Here is a 21,287-nt window from a genome sequence, read left to right on the forward strand (position 1 = left end):
TTCTCAGTAAATGAAAGTAAAGGACACCAAAACAACTTTTTTAGCATGTTTATCTTCTTCATAAGGGTCTATTTCCCCTTTAAAACTGTTCAATTAAACATCATTGAAGTCAGACAAAGATGGTGTGTTTCCTAACTTGTTGATTTCCAGTTACTAGCAAAGCGCCAGGCATGTAACAGGTACGTAATAAATGATATGACATTGATTTAATTAATCAGGGTTTCTCTGGACTAAAAGGAAGATCACACTTTAAAGGGAAGAAAATGAATTCTAATTTGAACATTTCTGGAAAGAATAAAATGAAGGAAATCTATCAGCCATTTGTAATGTTTGGCTCTCTTAATCTAGAGCAGTGATGGCGAACCTTTTGAGCTCGGCGTGTCAGCATTTTGAAAAACCCTAACTTAACTCTGGTGCCGTGTCACATATAGAAATTTTTTGATATTTGCAACCATAGCAAAACAAAGACTTATATTTTTGATATTTATTTTATATATTTAAATGCCATTTAACAAAGAAAAATCAACCAAAAAAATGAGTTCGCGTGTCACCTCTGACACGCGTGTCATAGGTTCGCCATCACTGATCTAGAGCAAGCCCATGCTATATGTAGGTTAAAAGTACACATGTGAAAATAGCTTGATCCCTATCAAGTCCATTTGCATAAAATTTCCAAACTATACATAGGAAGTCTGTAGATAACAATGTTATGTCTCATAACTTCATTAATTTCAATGCTTATTCCAAAGCAGATATGACATTATATACCATTAACGTGGATGTGTTCACTTCCTTCAGACTCATCGTGCTTATGGAACAGAGTGGTACCACTCAGATGACTTGCTTCTGTGGTTGTTCCCTCAGTAGCCAGACCCAACAGCCTTTACATTCTATCAAAGAAGCATGTCTTTTGCTTAGGAATAAACTGTATTTTAAAAAACTAAAAAAGCAGCATGTGAAACACTAACATAGAGGTGTGTAGGTATAAAGATGAGTCTTGTGTTGCAGAAGAGGTTGGGTGATACTTTTTGTCAGACGCTGAAATAGCCTAGTCCAGTGGTCGGCAAACTCATTAGTCAACAGAGCCAAATATCAACAGTATAACGATTGAAATTTCTTTTGAGAGCCAAATTTTTTAAACTTAAACTATATAGATAGGTACACTGTTATTAACTGAATTAGGGTACTCCTAAGGCTTAGGAAGAGCCACACTCAAGGGGCCAAAGAGCCCCATGTGGCTTGCGAGCCGCAGTTTGCCGACCTCGGGCCTAGACCACAAATTAGGAAAGTCATCATGGGACAGTAATTCAGAAACCAGGAACATGTGTGCAAACTGCCAGGGGAATTCTGACATTAAATGCCAGAGTCTGAGACCTGCTGCTGGGCAGTTTTTTCTTAGATTTTAGAATTCAGTGTCATGTCCCTGATATGAACACCCTTAGTTCCCTTTGCTTTCTCAGATAATTCACGTATCACACTGAACTGTGACTGCTGGTCCAATTGTCTTTCTCCTTCCCCAAATGCATGCTCACTGAGAAATCCAGTCCACCATCGTTCACATGGTGGCACGCACAGTCCCTGACACAATGCAGATAATGAATGCATATTCATTCAATCGATGAGAGACTCAGTTCTGATTTGCCCGGTCATACCTTAGAACACTGCTATTAAATTCTAAGTTCTCTTCTGTAAGTTTGGGGAAGGTTCGTTCTTTCTTTATCTGGAAATAAAATTTAATTGCTTCAAGCCATTAGTCTCAATTGGTGTAGGGAAGGGGGATCTATAGATTATGTTTGGGGCTACTTGGTGTACAGCAAGCATGTCAAACTCACGGCCTGTAGGCAGTATGCGGCCCACAACAAATATTTTTGCAGTGCAGCCAATATAACAGTATGTAAGAAACGTTTTAATAAAAATTTTGTAACTTAATTTTTACAATATCCTGTTATACATAATTATTAATAATAAACTACAACCTTCACTAATGACTGATTCCTAAAATTGTGTTGCATTCATTTCCCTTGCATGCTTTACGCACAGGTGCACCATTTCTCTCCACTGATACTAGCAGCGAATATTTTAGGAGCTGATGGCCACGTCATTAGTCTTGGACTGACTTGTTTGATGTGCACGACAGGAAATATTTATCTTTCGGAGAACAAGAAAAATAGGTTTATTTGCATTACGCTTATTAATTTGTGCAGTTATTCAGTGTCTGGTAAGTTAATGTTCAAGAAAAAATATTAATTTTTATTAAAATGTTCTATTATTTTATGTTAATGATTATTCATTTATTTCAGCCCTTTGTATTCAGCATGTCTCTATCAAAATAAGCCTACGTTTCTATGAAAATTGAAGCTTTTGTTTTTTTGCGGCCCACATAAATTTAAACCTTGTTTATTTGGCCCGTGTTAGCCTTTGAGTTTGACATGCTTAGTGTACAGACTATGGAGAGCTGATAACTTTTATTTCTCAAATTTGTTGTCAGTCACTACCCTCTAATATAAATGAGTCACAAGCTATATTAGAAGATGGCCATTTCCCTTTGTTCAGTGTGCTCTGCAGGACAGCCTCTACCCAATCACATCCTGGAACATGAGGAATGAAGAGCCCAGATGTCCCCTTCCGTATTCACATACTGTCTATGATGCTACTCTCTGCTGAGTTTGCTCCTACTGTGTGGCCACATGTGTTCTCAGTCTCCTGGATTCTTGTCCTTCAAAACTCAAATCAGACCTCCAGTTCTATATCTACACTCACTTCCCAGGTAATCTCACTCCGGGGCTAAGTTGACAAGGTGCAAATATAAATTCCAGCCTGAGTCTCTTCCCTGAACTCTAGACTCATATATCAAATAGCTTAACTGGATACGATGGGCATCTCAAAAGTAACCGAAACTGAATTCCAAATCTCCTCTCCCCTCAAAGCTGTTCACAGGAACCTTTCCCATCCCTGCAAATGGCAACATTGTTATCCCAGGTGCTCAGAGTAAAACAAAACAAAACCTCTTCCCTCTACTCAACCTCTAATCCATCAGCAAATGATGCTGGTTCAATGTCCAAAGTGGAAGAACTTCCTACCACTGCCACCCCTACAACCCCAGCCCAAGCTTCCATTTATTACAATAGCCTCTTAACTAGTGTCCCTGCATCTGCCCTTGACACCTACAGTCTATTCTTAACCCACCAACCAGAGTGACTCTATTAAAACAAAATCCAGATCATGCCACACCTCTGCTTGAGCCCTTGCGACTACCCATCGCATCCAGAGTAAAGACAAAATCCTAAAACCCTTTTATCATTTATTTCTAGCTCCTCTCTGACTCCATCAGGCCTGTTCCCCATGCTCCCTGCAGTTCACACAGGGGTGATGTTTCTGTAAAAGAGGTAGCTTGCCTTGCGCCTCAAGGATGTTGCCCTTGCTGTTCCCTCTGCCAGGAATCCCTTCGTAAGGGCATGTCATTGTCTTCCCTACCTCAGATCTCTGCTCAGGAGTCAACATTGCAAGGCTTTCCCAAACCAACCTCTTAGAAATGAAATGCCTCACACTACACACTTTCTACCCCCTCTGTTGCTTTACTTTATTCTATGGTTTATTGCAATATGACAACCTCAACCCCCAACACACACACACACACACACACACACACACACACACACACACACAAACACACACATTTCTTGCATTCATTTGTTTGCTATCTGTCTCTCCTTCCGAGAACCTAAACTCTGTGAATACACAGAGCTAGAGACTGAGCATCTCATACAGGGCCTGACCGATATCAGGCCCTCAAGAAATACTTAAAAACAAACAAACTTGTAGGTTGATTTCTGTATAGGAATTATTTAGGGCCCTGGTTGCCTTTTGCTTGGTCACCTACTTTCAGTCATCCACAAAATTCCAATAAACGCACAATCTTCTTATTTCATTATTAGATACACTTCAGCGTTTAATTTGCCAGGCTTAATCTAAATTAAAAAGGAACAAGGAATACACCAGTGACTACTTAGAAGAGATGCAGCTATAAATCTTTTGATCCCAGTACTAATCTAGGGAATATCAGTTCTTAAAGGCAAACTGCCAGTGATAAGAATTTTACAATGCCCCTCACAGTAAATGCAGGCAAGATTTTTGTTTTGCTCCATGAAGCCACAGTTTATCTTTCAATTAATGAATGAACTACATAAATATTAGTACTGCTGTGAATAAAGATAATGGAAATATTTTGTAAAGCAAAGTATGGCTATAGCCCCTTCCCCTGAAAACTGCTTGAAAGTATACAGAGAAATCAGAAGGATTTGCAAACACCAAACTTGTGCTTAAATCTTCCAAATGTCGAGGCCATTACTGCTGAGAGAACCAGTCCCATTGTTAGACATTATTGTAATAAATCTTTCTAGTTTAACCCAGCTTCTCCACATATGAAGAAAACATACACACACACACACACTCACACACACACATGAAATTCCACAGATCTCTGTATGTTTAGACCTATAGAAATATGCTTTCAACATGTTGGAGGATGAGGGAAGAGGTATAGAAAGGGGATTTAAAAGAGTTGAAAGTAAAACGTTGGTATAAAGAATAACTTATTGCTAACATTGTATTCAGAAGGGCTACAGAGTTCAAAGAATATATGACATAAAGAATGTGCCACAAATGCCAGCCTCATTCTCGAATCAATACATTTTTGATCACCAACCCAATCCTTCACCCCTGACATCCTAAAAGCTAGAATGCTTAAAATTTCACTGCTATTCAAAATCCGAAGATGTGCACTATTGGCCTTTATGGGAACAAGTATCTACTAGCAACACTGACACATTCTAGGATGAAATGATGTATAATAGGAAAAAAATTTTTAAAAAACATCAAAAATAGGCCCAGGCATGAAGACATATTTTCAAAGCATACTAAGTGGTTGTTCCATCTATCTTTCATTATTAAATTCAGTTCCAGAATTTAAGAAGGGGGAGGAGCAATATTGACTGTTACCTATGACATTCTTTCTGGGTATTCTAAAGATCTGCATTTTTTTTTGTCTTCACAATAACTCTAAAAGGTAATCTTGCCCAAAGTCAACCTAGTTATTTAATACAGGCGATAAGCAACTGATTGGACTGACTCAGATAGAGCACTAAGGCACAAAGTGACAGCAAGTCAGAAGTCTATCCCATCATCCCATTGAAAGCTGAGGCTCAGTGGCATCCTATCAGGAGTGGAGCATTCCTGGCTTACTCCTGTCTCTGCGCCCCTCCCTTCACTCAAAGATCTGGGCGTTGAGTTCTTACCTCAGCAATCACTACCTCAATCTATCTACCACTGACGGTAGAGGCAGGGAAAGAAGTGATATTGGAAAGTGATAGCTGGTCCACTGGTGACTGTTCAGACTCTGAGGATCATCAGGGTCCAAATGATATGACATTAAATGGGAGAAATGGTATGAAAACAAAAAGGTAAAAACCTACTCCTGTCTCAAAATACTGCTCTACTTCTATTTCTATACAATGCCACTTAACCAACAGTACTAAAAAGTATCTTGATATAAGAGATAAGATGTTTTATTTTTTATTTTTTTTTAAATATATTTTATTGATTTTTCACAGAGAGGAAGGGAGAGAGATAAAGAGTCAGAAACATCGATGAGAGAGAAACATCGATCAGCCCCCTCCTGCACATCTCCCACTGGGGATGTGCCCGCAACCCAGGCACATGCGCTTGACCGGAATCAAACCTGGGACCCTTCAGTCCACAGGCCGACGCTTTATCCACTGAGCCAAACCGGCTTCGGCGATGTTTTAATAGAAAAATATTAAAAGCTAAAACAATAGCTGGCATGTTACTTTCAACACATGTGCCCTCTCCAACGAGATCAAGATCTCAGTGCTGGGAGGGCAGGTGAGGCTCTTCTTGGGCACTCTACACCCTAGGGGCTATGGCAGCTCCTCCCACCTCCAACATCTATATTCCTTGTAGCTTTCTTTATTTGTTTTACGTGCCAATCTGATTTTTACTTCAATCCTGTTATAAATAACTAGAGGCCCAGCGCACAAAATCATGTGCGGGTAGGGTCCCTAGGCCTAGCCTGCGATCAGGGCCATCTTCTGCCCACTCGCCAGTCCCCAGTCCCACCCCAAGGCCACCCACCCTGGTTACTGTGGTTCCCAGTTTGCCATCCAGCCATCAGAGCCTGCAGGTCGGGAGGGGTGGGGGGACCAAGAGGTCGGCCACTCAGCCCACCCGCCAGTCCCCAGTCCCACCCTGCCACCACCCACTCTGGTTCCCTGTTCACCATCTGGCGATCTATCTGAGCCTGTGGTCCAGGAGGAGGGACCAAGAGGTCTGCCTTCCGCCTGCTCGCCAGTCCCCAGTCTCGCCCCACTGTCACCCACCCTGGTTCCCCGTGGTTCCCAGTTGGCTATGCAGCGATCAGAGGAGTGGAGGGATCAAAAGGTGGTCAATGCACCTCATAGCAACTGGTAGATCGGTCATCCTGGTCATTAAGCCATTATGGTCACTGGCCTTTTATTATATATGATTCTTTATAGTAAAATTCCCCTGTTCAAACGGTTTCTGTCTTCTGAGTGGACCCTGACTGATACACACAGTGAACTGAATTTGGGAAACAGTAAACAATAAGCGCACACACGCGTACACACACACACACACACACACACAGAGGCATATTTTCACTGGAGGATTTCTCAGAGGCTCTCAGGGGTATTAATAGGTACTACATTTTAAAACAATGATAAATTATATAGAGAATTAAACAAACTTGTAAATGATAAAGAAATTCCTCCCCATCATACAGGCATGGCACAAGATTAGTGCTCTGTGGGGCATCTATGGGGGCAGCTATTTTAATTCATAATACAGCTGAATTCTCCTTGGTAGGAATGTGAAACCAATGCATGTGCATGGGGAATACCAGTACAATCTCTGCAGATCAGTAATTTTTCCTTTTTATCATTTTAATAAAAGGAGCTATGGGACCATGTTTCCAACATTCTCCTGTCCTTAAGTTTAACACCCACTATGAGCAGCCATGGTTTTCAATGCCAGGGACAGCAGAAATCCTCACTGAGAGGTGAGAGAACAACTCCCTTAGGGGCTGTGGTAGTATCTTGAGAGAAGGAGGAAGATGGAAAAGTGTCCCTCCATAAAAGAGATTCTCTTTCATACTGTCCATTAGAAAGTTCCCAATCCAGAACATTTTGGCGCTCCCATCAATGTGTATGACATGCATGGAAAGCTGCAGACATAAGCGGATGTTTGACTCTGCAGGTTAAGACGGTGTCATCTGGGAAAAGACCTGGCAGGGGCCTCTGCTTTTAGAAATATATGACTTAAGTCATAAGTGTCAGACACTATCAGAGTCTGGGGCTGTGACACGCTGCAGGACAGAGCGCTGGTGGAAGCTATTATTACCTTTTATGAACATTCACCGAAATATTGTCAAGGAAATGTAATTACCAGTGGGGAGGTTCATTTATCCACATTATTCCTGGCTACCAAAGAAACCTGACATGTAAACAATTTAGATAAGGACTCTAATAATCTCGCCATGCCAAGTACCTGCAATTTGTCACGCGGCGCACCCTTATCCTTACCTGGAGCAGTAGGTTGTCCTTGTGCTATTTCAGCTGACTGCACATTGAGAAGACAATTTTAAGTCAGCGTCAAGACACTGAGTTAATCACGCTAAAAAACAACGAAACAGAACAACAGAAACCAATGAGGTTTTCACCTACTGGTTCAAGGTAGAATGCAGCGGCATTCCTATAAAAAGATCCAACCTAACTCATTAAAATGAACAACAGAGAAGATAGATAGGGAGTTTCAGAAAATAGTCTTGGATCTACTTTACCTAGTATTCGAGGTAGAAGTAAAACAGTCAAATCTTAAATGCTTTGATATGACTCAGAGTGCGTTAGATAAAAGCGACATGAATAAAGCATAAAGTACAATTGCTGTCTTGAATAGCAGTGCATTTGGGAGATGAAAAAAATTCAAGTGGGTATATTTAGATTACTTCCATAATAAAATGTAATGATAAAACTCCAAAAGAACAACAGAATTTTCTAATCTAAAATCTAGGCCTTGAATATAATTTACCTGGAAATATTTTCTAGAGAAACTGGCTTACACTCAAGGAGCACAGCTAGGCTCTGGGATATTTTTAAAAAAAACGGCTGAGTATTTGCAGATAGGGAGAGTTTAACATAAGAGCAATTGTGTGGAGTGGGCCTTTCTTAATGAAATGGAAGGACTAGGTCCCTCAGAATAAAGATCAGTGGAAAGAGAAACCACTAATTTGCTAATATTAGGTCACTTTTTTAATGAGACGAGTTCAGTTTTTTTTAATAGATTTTTATTGATTTCAGAGAGGAAGGGAGAGAGAGAGATAGAAACATCAATGATGAGAATCACCGATCAGCTACTTCCTACACACCCCACAACCAGGGCATATGGCCTGACCAGGAATCGAACTATGACCTCCTGGTTCATAGCTTGATGCTCAACCACTGAGCCACACTGGCCAGCCTTCCTAGGTTATTTTTTCAGCCAGTATCTGCCAACTCTCTTTGTGTCCCAAGCACTATGGTGAGCACTGAAGCCCTCAGGAGTGAGATAGGGTCCTTTTCCTGAAGAGTTCATTGTCCAGGAGACAAGATCAATGAGTAAATGAATATTTAAAATAGTGTTGATAAAAGCAATCACAGGAACAGGTACAGAGCGTTGTAGGAGTACAGAGAAAAAGAAGACATGGTGATGTATGGAGACAGCCTGTGGGAGCCTTTGAAAACTAAATTCCCATGAGTTTTGGAAGCCAGTCACTGAATATAGTCATTTTTAAAAAATAAATGAGGCAAAGTTTCAATTAAACAGATTAGATTTAAAACAAAGGTTACAAATGCTTGAAACTCCATCACTTCCTAATTATTGCATATGTATGCACTTGAGATTATTGAGTTCTGTTGTACATGTATGGTGAACATGTCACGTAAGGGTGTGCCATTGTGTGTCTATTACTGACTTTGGTGGCATCACATTGGTAGCTGGATTGGCATGGTGAGGGTATTTACACCAGAGTATTCAACAAGTGGTACCAAAGAGTTGTTGTTTTGTCTTTTTTTTTTTCCACACAGCCAGTTTTTAAACATATATCAGCACACAACTGAGAACACCTAACCAATTAGAGCTTCCTGGAAGAAGAAAAAATAGGGTTAAGTAAAAATTATTGACAAACAACGAGAACTGGCCTTCATAAATACAAGTCTAGGTTACAAATATCTTTGAAGGTGTCCTAACTTCTCTCATTCAGTCTCCTTCACATTCAATTGTTTGCTATCATAGTGATCAGAGCTGTTCACCAGCCTTCTTGGTTTCACCTTCGGAGCCCACAGGACTGCATTTTGCAGCTCCCTTGAAGTTGAGGCCAAATGTCTTGATGTTGCCGATGCGATGCTGCAGAAATGAAATGGGCCATTTCCTGGTTGATGCTTTGAGAGACAGAGTGTGAATTACCTTGTACATTTAACCCCACTGTGGTGACTGGGGAAACAGTCAACCTAAGTCCCTAAATAACTATGATGAGCAAAAATTGTTCTCTTAAGTTCTTACTTTGGGAGGGTTATACATATTGAGCGAGAAATAAGCCACTGATATTTGGGGGTCATTCATTATTTCAGTATGACCCAAACCATCCTGACTCATCCAATTGCCAAGTATTACAGATTCTTAAAATGGGTTTTGTCTCAGTTCACACCGCTATGGCCCTCTCACCTGAACTGCTCCAATAGCCACTAATTCCCCTTCCTGCTGACAGTCTCATACCCTTCAGCTGGTCCTGTACATGGTAGAGAGAGTTAGGTGCCTCAAAACCTCTTTTATTTAAACACCTTAAATTATTCTCATTATCTGCAAGGTAAATCTAAGTAATTTAAAATGCTACATTCATTCAATGTTAGGACCTCGATCCTGGATCCTAACATTCATGTTTTAATCACATAGAATAGTGAGTTTCCCAAACACGTTTTCTGACGTCAGTATACTCAAACCTTGGGCCTTTATGTTCTCATCCCAATTCCTCCTCAAGCTCATAGATCAAACACCAGTTGTTATGCCTCAAGCAGAATTGGTGCCTTCTTCCCTTTTCTGTATTTTTCAAAGGCAGGTTGCTCACCTTTCTATGAGAGTAATGATCCCATGACCTACACACAATCCTGTGTACTTCTCTATCTAGACTTAGCTTTCTGGGATCTATTTTTGAATCCACGGGGCTTGACACACAGTACAGCTCATTAAAAGCCTGCACTAAAAATATCTGAGGACTAATCTGTGCTTTACTAAACACCTTAGAGCAGAACTTCCCCTCTGGTTTTATTGATGCTGGTTTTAATTAACTTTGTATCTCTGAACTCTGCCAGAGATTAAAAAAAAGCTTTAAGCATTCACTCCAATCCCTTTATCTGAGGGACAGAAATCAAGGTCCATAGATGTTTGATTTGTTGCCTATTTAACAACTGAGTCAGATAAAACTCCAGATCCCTTTACCCCCAGGCACTGCAATTTACCTATCTTGAGTGCTATATTATAGTTATAATGTTATCCTAGTGCCGTGGTCGGCAAACTGCGGCTCGCGAGCCACATGCGGCTCTTTTGCCCCTTGAGTGTGGCTCTTCCTAAGCCTTAGGAGTACCCTAATTCAGTTAATAACAATGTACCTACCTATATAGTTTAAGTTTAAAAAATTTGGCTCTCAAAAGAAATTTCAATCGTTGTACTGTTGATATTTGACTCTGTTGACTAATGAGTTTGCCGACCACTGTCCTAGTGTATACTCATCAAAAGTTCACATTTTCATCATTCACTCCAAACTATGCTCAAGAAAAATAGTTCTTCTTTCTCTAGTATTTTTCAATTTATTTCAGAAGCTATGTTTAAATACATTGATTTTAACTTTCACATACTCTTTTAATTTTCTTGATTCGCTAAAATAGTTCCTTAAGTGGTGACCCAATGAAAAGGTAAAACAATTGAAGATAAAATTTTAAAATTTCTGAACTGGAAGTGACCAGAAAATCTAATTTAGTGCAAATTTTAATTTGATAGAGTTTTAAAATAAGATCTAAAAATGTAACATGATTTAATCAAGATTACATAGCTACATGGTAGCCAACATAAGAATACACTCAGAATTCTCAATTCCCAGACTAGGGTTCTTTTCACAAATTACAGGTTTTTATTTTGCCATTTATCTTGGCCATTGTTGCCTTCCAACTCAGGTTCCCAATTTCTGTAGCTTAAGTTAAATAATACAATGGACATAAGTGAAGTTTCTCATATACTTTTTATGAAAATACACATAAAAAGGAAGGAAAAATACTGTATAAACTCTAAGTACTGAAGTTAATGAAAGGTAAGAAATCAGGTTTAAAAGTCAAATCATACATATGTATTAATATTTTGGAAGGCATATGTGTTTTAATAAAAGGCAATTAAGAAATATAAAAAGAAGAGAGGGGAAAACACGTGCTACATGAAATCTGTGCTTTTATTTCTCCTTCTTTAGCCTACTTGTAGGAATTTAAAAGAAAACCTCACACTATTAAGATCATTAAAGGTGATCAATTCAGAGGAAGTATGAGAGACAAAGGAATTTAAGCAATCTACACGAAATGGGTCTACCTAATCATCCACTCCAGGCAATTAGGGAAGGAATTGGAGGACAATTTTACACTTAGTTCCATATTAGAAATAAATGAAAAACTCCTGATTTAATAATTTTAGTCAAACCCAAACAAATCTGTCTTAAAGAATCCCTCAAACAAAATCTTTTAATTGCTGAAAAGCACACTGTATGGGTTTAGTAGCCTTTCTGTGGATTGGTGCTATATTAATATGTGAGCAATTGAGAATGTATTTGTCCTGATGTCCACAGTATCTCTGGACAAAATAAGGTAAGCTTCCTATATAATAAACAGGTAATATGCAAATTAACCCTCATGCCCTCAAAAGATGGCTGCCTATGACCAGGCCAGCAGGGGGGTTAGTGAGGGATGACCACAAACAACTGAACAAGCAGGCTGCGTGGGGCAACCAGGTCAGCAGGGGTCTTGGTGAGGGATGACCAAACTGAACAGCAGGCTGTGTGGGGCAACCAGGCCAGCAGGGGGGCCATGAGGGGAGACCAGGTCGGCAGGGGGGGCAGTAAGGGGTGACCAAGCCAGCGGAAGGGGGGGAGTTAGGAGCGACCAGGTTGGCAGGGAGGGGGCAGTTGGGAGCAACCTGGCTGGCAGCAGGGGGCAGTTAGAGACAACCAGGATAGCAGGGGGGGCAGTTAGGGGTGATCAGGCCAGCACGCAGAGGCAGTGAGAGGCGATCAGGCCGGCAGAGGGGGGGCAGTTAGGGGCAACCAGGCAGACAGGCAGGTGAGCAATTAGGAGCCAGCAGTTCAGGATTGTGAGAGGGATGTCTGACTGCAGGCTTAGGCCCTATCCCCGGGATCAGGCCTAAACTGGCAGTCGGACATCCCCCAAGGGGTCCCGGATTAGAGAGGGTGCAGGCTGGGCTGAGGGGACCCCCCCCCATGCATGAATTTTGTGTTCTGGGCCTCTAGATTACTATAATACCTCTAAAATTTATTTCTCTAACTCCACCCCTTCTTTTTTCAATTATGTTTTTGTAGATACTCTTTATTATATCAAGAAAATGCTCTTCTGTTTTGACTTTGTTACATTTTTTAAAAAAATTCTTATTTTATTGGGGTAAGAAGACAACCTGAGATCTTCCTTCTTAACATATTTTATGTGTACAATTTAGTATCATTAACTATAGGCACACTGGTGTACAGTAGATGTCTAGAACTTCATCTTGTGTAACTGAAACTTTAGACCCGCTGATTATACCCATTTTCCTTCCCTGTTTCTCTGAGCTTGACTATTGTAATATGTTATGTAAGTGGAATCATGAGGTGACTGGCTTCTTTCACTCAGTGTAGTTATGTCCCCCTGCTTCATCCATGTTGTCACATCTTGCAATATTTGATTATTTTTTAAATAAATGAATAATATTTTATTACAAGTATAAATCACACTTTATCATTCATTTATTAATGGACATTTAGGTGGTTTTACATCTTGGCTGTTATAAATAGAGCTTCAATTAACCTGGGAGTGGTATTATCTCTGCAAAACAAAACAAAACAAATAACAGATTGAAAAGGCAACCTAAGAAGTGGGAAAATATTTGCAAACCATATGTCTGATAAGGGGTAAATTTCTAAAATATATAAGGGTCTCCTGTAACTCAACAGCAAAAAAAACCTAATAATCCAAATTTAAAAAAAAAAATAAAAGAACTAAGGACTTGAATGCACATTTCTTCAAAGAAGACATACAAATAATCAACAAGTGTATAAAAAGATACTTGATGTCACTAAGGAGATATTACCTCACATCTAGTAGGATGTCTATTAGCAAAAAATAAAAGACAATGAAACCCTTGTCCTTTTATTCTTTACTAGTGTCCTAGTGCACGGATTTGTGAACATTGAAAAGAAATTAATTAGAAGAAATATTTTAATATCACTATTCACTCTTTCTCTATAATAGAAGTGTCAACCAAATTCACAATTGACAATGACAGATCAAAATACACGTGTGCAATTGGCGCCAGCAAGAGCTTTATATGTATCATACATTCAGTAGTCAACTTAGCCTTTTATATATATATAGAGAGAGAGAATAGACTTGCTGAATTAGACCTGCTTTCTGATTTACCTAAATTTTTTCCAGCCCAGTGCAGCACCCCAACTTCTCTTTCAGGTAATTGTCAGCAGCACAGCAGTAAATATCAACATGAAGCAGATTATTATTTTAGATCACACAGGGAGAACAAAGGGTAAAATATTTAACTGCAGCAGTGTTTGACTATATTCTGCACAGTGAGAAAACCTAAAGTCATTTTTAAGTTCCACCATTTCTTAATTCTTTTCAGTCTGGTCAAGTTTCTAAATTTTCTAAATCTCCATTTTCCGGCTAATGAAAAGAAAATAGAATTCTACCAAGTCCCCTATCTACCTATCCAGGACTTCTGTGAGGATCAAATGATCAAATGAGATGAGGCACGTAAAAATGCATCACAAACATTTGGTTAAATTGTAAAGTGTTTGCACCTGGCTATAAAGCAAGTCGGTTTCCTGGACTGAAGAAACTCCAAGAAGGCTAGTCACTAGGGAGAGGAAGTGGGGCGTTGCTACATGATATCATTACCCAGAACCCACAGAGAATATTTCTGGTCTGGGCTGGGCTGTGGGATGCATTTTGCACCATGGGGTCTTTGGCAGCGTTGGCTGTGATTTGGTGGGGTGTCACTCTGGGGTGGTGGTGGGACCTGTGTCCCACTTGTTGGTTTGTTGGCGCCAAGTCCCTGGTGTCATTTATTTTTAAATGGCCAGTGCGCGTCATGGCAGCTGCGTTGTGCCAGCCCCTTGGCGGTCAGTGCGCATCATAGCTACCGGTCGGACGGTCACATGGACACTTAGCCTTTTATATAGATAGAATAGAGACCCAATGCAAGAAATTCATGCAAGTGTAGGCCTTCCTTCCCCCAGCTGCTGGCACCGGCTTCCCTCTGGCACCTGGGTTCCGGGCTTGCTTCCCTCCAGCCGCCCACAGCCACCCAGGACCCAAGCTGGCTTCCCTCTGGCCCCGGCTTTGTCCAGAAGGATGTCTGGAAGGATGTCCAGTCTAATTAGCATATACCCTTTTATTATTACAGATGGCAAGTTAAAGCCAATATACCTGTCATGATACTTCCCTAAATATCTAAGCTCCCCATTTAATCTGGTGATTCTCCCTGTCCTCCTGTCTTCCTGCTCAATTTCCACAAAGTTGTAATGTATTCTAAAATTTAAAATATATATCATAATAAAAAATTTATTTATCTGTCTTTAAAATAAAATATAGCCCTGACAGGTTTGGCTCAGTGGATGGACCATCGGCCTGTGGACTCAAGGGTCCCGGGTTTGATTCCAGTCAAGGGCATGTACCTTGGTTGTGGGCACGGCCCAAGTGGGGAGTGTGCAGGAGGCAGCTGATGTTCCTCTCTCATCGATATTTCTGACTCTCTATCCCTCTCCCTTCCTCTCTGTAAAAAATCAATAAAATATATTAAAAAATAAAATAGAATAAAATATAAACGAGAAGTGATATTTAAGGTTTAAAAATTGAATTGATGTTTCAAAAGAGCAATTTTTCAAGCTTTCAGCTCTGAGACTGCTTCCTCTCTATTTTTTTTCAAAGCAATTTAGGCAGAATTATTTACAGAATAGTTGCAAAATGACTGTTTTTCAAACAAGTATCAAGAACTTTCATATGGAAAATGTGCTTGCCAAAGACATATGTGACAGCTTATAATTGTTTCAAATAAGTTTCTATGTAATAAAAGAACTACTGTTTTCATAAAAGCAAATGAATTACATCTGCATAGAAAATCCCCTCATATCATTATGGTCTTGGGGGAAAATTACACTTGTTAAAATACAGTTGTGTCCAAAATATTTTCCTGGGTGCTGTGAATGGTTCCTTTGAAGTCGATCCTTAACTTCAAAACCAATTTTCTGTATCTCTCATTAAAATTTAACTAACATTACAACAAAGAAAAAAAATGAATAAAAATGCTCAAATAAAAGTATCCAATGTTTGATTCATAGAAAAACAAAAAATGGCATCTACAAGAAAGCAAACGTTTGAGTTAATTTGCTTTATATTTCTTCAATCATTAATACAAATGGTTTTAATCTCAGCATGTGGGTTTAGTCAAAAATATTTCAAAAATATGGATGACACTTAAAAAGCACAAAACACCAATCAGAAAAAAAAATATGTGCACTCCTATGTTCATAGCAGAGTTATTTATAATAGCTAAGGTTTGGAAATAGCCGAAGTGCCCATCAGTAGATGAATGGATAAAAAAGCTGTGGAACATTTACACTATGGAATACTATGCAGCTGTAAAAAGGAGGGCTCTCTTATCCTTTGGGACAGCATGGATGGACCTGAAAAATATTATGCTAAGTGAAATAAGCCAATCTGAGAAAGACAAATATCACATGTTCTCACTTATTTGTGGGATCTAATGAACAAAATGAAATAACCAACAAAATAAAACCAGAAACATGGAGACATGGAACAGACTGACATACCTCGATGTGGGGTTGGGGGGATGAGAAGAGATAAGCCAAAGCATACAGAGTGATGCTTTTCAATATTTACATGTATACAATAAGCCAGTATAGAAATTCACTACATTCTATAGAAGACAAGACTGAGCTACTTGAAGCAAAGCAGTAGTTTAATAAACCTACAATTCTTGCTTCTTTCCTCCTTCCTTCCTTCCCTATCATCTTCCCTCATTCTATTTTTTTTTTCATTTTTTCCTTTTTGTTTCTACAAAACATTATTACTATATCACATCTGCTGGAAACTGGTAATTTTGAAAGATCCAAAGGTCAATAATTACAAGACCCTACCTGCATGGAGCTTTAATTGTACTTAACGTAAGTGCTGGAAGATGAAAATCATAGGATATTAAATCAGATGGGCCTTGCTCAGCTGGTGTGGCTCAGTCAGAGCGTCCAGCTATGAACCAGGAGGTCATGGTGATAATGATTCAATTTCTGGTCAAGGGCACATACCCTGGTTGTGGGCTTGATCCCCAGTGGGGGACGTGCAGTAGACAGCCGATCAATGATTCTCTCTCATCATTGATGTCTCTATCTCTCTCTCCCCCTCCCTTCCTCTCTGAAATCAATATTTTTGTTGAATCAGATGGGCCTTTATTCTAATCATAATGACATCACTTATGTACCTTTGGGAAATTATTTTACTTTGTGTGCTTCCATTTTCTCAAAAGGAAAATGCCAATAATGTTAATCTCGTATTTTACTTCCAGGATTAAGTTAAGTAACGAAGGAAAAGAGTTGAGTGTAGAATCTGACATATAATGAATGTGCAATAAATGCTACATATCCACTCTACGCACACACATTCAAATAGCAATTTTCTGTTCAATCTGAGCTTCCCTGTTGCAGGTTTGCAGATAGTCAAGAAAAGAACATATGTATGGTTTTACATTGCTCTAAAATAAATATTTTACTCAGAAGAAGTGCTTTACAAACACTGATTGAATAATAGGTTACCTATCATCAGAAAGACAGAAAAATTTGAGAGGCAATAACACAGAGAGACAGTGTAGGAAAACAAATAAGCCCCCAGGCTGTCAATACAGCAGGTTACAAGGTGACTGGTACATCCTTTCTTGTTCACACAAGTGGCATCAGTTTGTAAGTCTGAGATAACACTTCCAATCCCAGCTTTACTTTCTCCACTTTTATTGAGGAGGAGGTGCAATATTCACTGGAAAAGCAGCTGGGACAAGTAGTCCTCCAACCAAGGTGGGCACTATTCTATGTTTCCATGAAAGAAGTTGCTACATGGAAAGACAGGGGAGCAGCCGAGGGAAGCAGGACAGCTGGATGCTCACAATGTTATCCTACATAATAAAAGCCTAATATGCAAGTTGTCCCCTCCACCGGGAGTTCTGCCAGGAGTTTGACCACTTGCTATGACGTGCACTGACCACCAGGGGGAAGCGTGGAACATGGCAGGCGCTGGAATCACAGCACTGGCAGCAGGTGGCAGTGGAGGCGCTTCAGGCCCCACTGGGCCCGGGGCAGAATGGTGGAGCAGGTGAGTGGGCAGTGCCAGGCCAAGGCGACATGAGCCACTGGTTGCCAGGCAGGGCCTGGATCACTCCGCTGATCCAATTGCACCACCACTAGGCTCCCAGGTGCTGAGGGAGCAGGGCAGGGGCTGGATGTCCGGCTGATCTGATCACAGGGTGACCAGCCACTGCGACAGGGCGACCAGCCACTGCGACGGGGGGCGCACAGGGCTGCCAACCGGCACCCTCAGTGCCTGGGAGCCTGGTAGGGTGATCAGGGGGTCAACTGGGCCCCTGCAGGCAGGGACCAGCCAGGGTGATGGGGGGTGGGGCTGAGGCAGAAGGGGCAAATAGCAATATTAAAATATTTCTTGTAATTATTTTCCTTTCAATGTGCATGAATCCGTGCACTGGGCCACTAGTATGGAAGATAAAACTCAATTAAAAAAGTGAGGCATATATGTTCTTCACCTCTTCAGAGAAGGCCACTCAAATCTTTACAGTAATTTTTCAGGTGATATTTTTACTATTGAGCATTTACATAAGAGACATTGCAGCATAGTGAGATAATTGTATCTCGCAAGTAAAAACAGTTTTATATTTTGAAATGAATGACAAATGGTGTCTGCTAGGGATAACCACTTTAATGGACCTGAGAGCAAAGCTAAACAAAGTAAACATAGAGCTATAGAAAGAGATTTCAAAATAAGTTCTTCAAAGGAAAAAAAAAATTAGGAACTTTGGATAACATGGTCCTTAAAAGAAGACTTTAAATTATTTCTTAGCAAAGAGATCACAAGTGAAAATAAAGAAAAACAGAGGAGGGGAGTTCCTTTCATCTTGTAAGACCACATGTCCTTCACTTCAAATAAGAGCCCAGTAGAATTTCAAAGACATTTAACAGACTTCAGGGAGCCCCAGCTACCGTCTACCTTCAGGTTCTTTGTATTTATAACTGTTGATATTAATAAAGTTGAATATTTTTTAAATGAGTCTATTGTTCCATTTTGACAATGTGTATTTTAAAAATGAAGTAACAGCCACAGAAAATAACTTAAATGGGTCACTGCAAATAAAGATGACTGGATATTGATCGGGGCATAACATTCTTAAAGAAAACTTTGCTCTGTAAATTTGAAGTTCACTTACTTTTGCAAGTCTGCATTTTTTTCAAACATGGAGAATAGTTTATTATACAGGTCAACATCAAACCACGGAAAAACTAATAAAAAATAGAACTGACAATGTGTCAAATCTCTTAAGGGAAAAGGAGTTTCTAAGCTTTGAAGTGCTAAGGGAAAAAAAAGCACAAAGGCAAAGATGAATAACTGGAAAAATAGTATATATATATACATACACGTAAGCTAAAAAATTAAGAAAATACAAAAAAGGCTAGTAATCATGTTGCAACAAAGCACAAAGGAAACTGTGTTGAACATTTCCTGTGTTTGTACAAATTACTAAGACAAACTTTAAGACCTTAATAAATAAATTGGTAAGGAATATTGCAATATTTTGCTAGAGCTACCATAACAAACTACCACTTACTGCTGGCTCACAGTTCTCTTCCGGTTCCTCACTGTTCTGAAAGCTAGAAGTCTAAGATCAAGGTGGTGGCAGGTTCGTGTTTTTCTGAGGCCTCTCTCCTTTGCTTGCTGATGGCCACCGTCTCAGTGTGTCCTCACATGGTTGTCTCTAGGCCTGTGTGCTGTCTGTGTCCTAATCTTTTCTTAAAAATTGTACTGGATGAGGGCCTATCCATATGAGCTCATTTTACCTTTTTCTCTTCTTTAAGGCCCTATCACCAAATACAGTCACATTCTGAAGTACTGGGCTTAGGACATGTGAATTCTGGCAGAACACAAGTCAGCCCATAATAGACATAAACAATTTAAAAATCAAATTGCCTTCAAATACATAAAAATGTCACCAGGCTGGTGTGTCCCATGATTGAGCCTCCACCCATGAACCAGGAGGTCAAGGTTCGATTCCTGGTCAGGGCACGTGCCCAAGCTGCATGGTCAATTCTCTCTCATCATTGATATTTCTGTCTCTCCCTCTCCCTTCCTCTCTCTGAAATCAATAAAAAAAAAAGGAGAATAAATCTCATTTGAAAAAACACATAAAAATGTTATCTTTGCATTTAAGTAAAATGATGATAATGAAAAGTATTGACCGATTAATGATTGAAAAAATATTTTAATGCTGTTAGCATTTTCATGCTAGCAAAGATTCGGTTTGATGAGTAAACTAAATTCTATCAACAGGAATATAAACTGGCAAGCCATTCTTTAAAGCAAAGTAACAATACCAATCAGCACTACAAAAAATATCAAACTCTCAATATAGAGCAATATAATTTTTTTAAAAAAGATAATAAGAACATATCTAGACATAAGGATATTTGCTTCTGGGGAGAGATCTTTGCTAAAATAGTATGCATCTGAGTATTATTGATAATAACAAATCTATTTGAAACAATTGAAATTCCCCAATGGGAAAACTCTACTGCAAACTCTACCTTTGAGGCGCTGTGATGTAGTTACCAAAATATTTGTAAAGATGAAAAACAAAATATCTATAATTTCATTTTTTTAAATGAAGCAGGATGCAAAGCTATATGTTAAAAATTAAATAGAATAAAAGAAAGCAGGAAATAAAGTTTCAATCATTACTTTAAGATAATAAAACTGAAGATTTGCTTGTTTCTGCTTTCTGGTATTACATATTTTCACTTTATAAAAAGTAGCAGATATTAGTTTTACATTATATATACTAATTATATTAGTAATATATATTTATAAATATGTGTTATATAGAGAGTGGAGCAAAAGTAGGTTTTACAGATGTTTGTATAGATAACCATACAATAAATAATAAGTAATAATGCAAAAATAAACTGTTTTGCATACTCATAACTATAAACCTACCTTTGCTCCACCCTATATATATATTAATTTTATATGAAATAAATATTTCAGGTTAAGTTAACTAGATTGAAACAGCAAGTATTGGTTTTATATATTTATATTGTAATTATGTTTGTAATATATAGGATGTCCCCAAAAATGTATACACACACTTTGAATAATTATACAGGCAGTGTTTATTAAAATACATTTCATTTTCAAAACTGAGCTATCAGCTGTTAAAGTTTCTATACATTTTTTGAGATACCCTGTATATACTAATATATATTATATTGTTTTTTTATAAAACAATTATTTAACTTAAGTAAAATTGGATTGAAGTTGCAAAGTTCAGTTTCAATTGTATTAAGCTTAGGTTAACGTGTCGACTGCTTACTTAAATGCTTTGCTTTCATCCTACCCTCACCAACTATAATGTTGACATGAGTGATATCTTCAATCAAGACCCATTGCCGACCACACCTTCGTTCTGCCCCAGTCACTGCAGACAAAATAAAAATGAAAAGAGATCACTCTACAGGATTCCTATGATAAGGATTTGAGAATCAGCAGTTGATCAGCTCACCTCCCAAGCAGCCCTGATGAAATCACTCCTTATTCAGCCTGTCCACCTAAGAATAC

Source organism: Myotis lucifugus, unplaced genomic scaffold (assembly GCF_000147115.1).
Source record: "Myotis lucifugus unplaced genomic scaffold, Myoluc2.0 scaffold_147, whole genome shotgun sequence".
Taxonomy (NCBI): domain Eukaryota; kingdom Metazoa; phylum Chordata; class Mammalia; order Chiroptera; family Vespertilionidae; genus Myotis; species Myotis lucifugus.